This window comes from Terrapene carolina, unplaced genomic scaffold (assembly GCF_002925995.2).
Source record: "Terrapene carolina triunguis isolate 2854851 unplaced genomic scaffold, T_m_triunguis-2.0 Scaffold22700, whole genome shotgun sequence".
NCBI lineage: Eukaryota > Metazoa > Chordata > Testudines > Emydidae > Terrapene > Terrapene triunguis.
Window position 1 is genome coordinate 1 of NW_020687051.1, and position 1,737 is coordinate 1,737.

General features: G+C 66.5%; 1 pseudogene; it reads left to right on the forward strand.

The window, feature by feature from the left end:
• The first annotated feature begins 395 nt into the window (after nucleotides 1-395).
• On the forward strand, nucleotides 396-1,392 carry LOC112124910 (annotated as a pseudogene).
• The last annotated feature ends 345 nt before the right edge of the window (nucleotides 1,393-1,737 follow it).

Consider the following 1,737-nt stretch of genomic DNA (forward strand, 5'->3'; position numbering starts at 1 on the left):
GGCCACACTACCCCATTAACTTAAACACAGTAATTCGGTGGTGTGCGTCCACACTAACCCTAATTCGAATTAACAAAATCGATTTAGGCTCTACTCCGTTCGTCGAGGTGGAGTACAGAAATCGATTTAAAGGGCCCTTTAATTCGAATTAACTGGCTCTGTAGTGTGGACGGGTGAAGGGTTAATTCGGATTAAGGCAGCTAAATCCGAATTAAAGTCCTAGTGTAGACCAGGCCTTTGAGAGAGATAACAATCTACTACTGCTGTGTGGGTGTCCCTGCGACCCCCTGGTGGAGAGGATAAGCCCTGCTGTGTGTGTCTGCTGCCCCCTGGTGGATAGGAGGAGCCCTTCCGCCATCCATGCTCCATCTCTTCTCCTCTCTCCCCCCACAGACCTCGACGCTGAAGACCTCCCTCCATGTTGCACCCTGGCCCTGGATGACCCACCTGCCTATGCCTCCCCCCTAGGCATCCCCTGCCCGCCCCGCCTGGGCGGGGGCCCCCGGGCTGGCATGCACTCTCCCCCGCCCCGCCCAGCACGGGATGACACCTTTGAGAGCCAGCCGGCGCGGTGGGTGCGCCTGGGGGCTGACGCCCGTGTCCTGGAGTGCCCCAGCATCCAGATCACCACCATCTCGCCTGGCGCCGACTGGGATTGCTCTCCACGCGACTACCTGCCCCTGGAAGCCTACGGCGGCTACCGGGAGGCCCCTCTGGCCTCCGGCTTCTTCACCCCCAGTCCCGCCAGCAGTGGCAGTGCCTCCCCCTGGAGCTTCTTCTCGGACGATGATGGGGCGGGCGGTGATGACGTGGAGCGGGAGCTGAACGAAGCTGCTGCCCGCTTCGCCCTCAGCTCCCCCTGCGGCTCACCCAAGCCCTGGGCCGGGCTGGAGGAGCCCTGGGGGCTGTACCCTGCTGGGCGGGGGGCCGAGGATGGCTGGGTGGCCCTGGCACCCCGCCCGACCTCACCCTGCGGCAAGCGGCGCTACTCCAGCTCGGAGACCCACTCCTCGGCCTCGCCCTGCCTCTCCCGCCGTGGCAGCCTGGGCGAGGAGGGAGGCGGGGAGGGGGCTGATGGGGTGGGTGGGGAGGGGCTGCCCTACGAGGCTGCCGGGCAGCACCCCCCAGCTGAGAGCATCCCGCAGAAGGCCCGCAAGACCTCCACCGAGCAGACGGTGGCACTGACGCGGAAGGAGGAGGGGTGCTGCAATGGTGACGACGGGGGGTTTGGGGCAGCCCGCAAGGAAGGGATGGACTATCTGGCCGTGCCCTCCCCGCTGGGCTGGTCCAAGGCCAGGATCGGGGGCCACAGCCCCATCTTCAGGTACCAGCTACTAATGGACCCCTGCCCCCAGCAGTGGGGCCAGCACCCCCTAGAGGAGAAAGGCCCCATTTCCCACCCCCACCCCCCATGCCAGCCAGTCCCTGCCCTGGAGCTGGATCAGAACTGGCACCCCCTAGAGGGGAAAGGCCCCATCCCCCACTCCCCTGCGCCAGCCACTCCCCACCCCGGGGCAGGATCACAGCCAGCGCCCCCTAGAGGGGAAAGGCCCCATCCCCCACTCCCCTGCGCCAGCCACTCCCCCCCCCGGGGCAGGATCACAGCCAGCGCCCCCTAGAGGGGAAAGGCCCCATCCCCCACTCCCCTGCGCCAGCCACTCCCCACCCCGGGGCAGGATCACAGCCAGCGCCCCCTAGAGGGGAAAGGCCCCATCCCCCACTCCCCTGCGCCAGCCA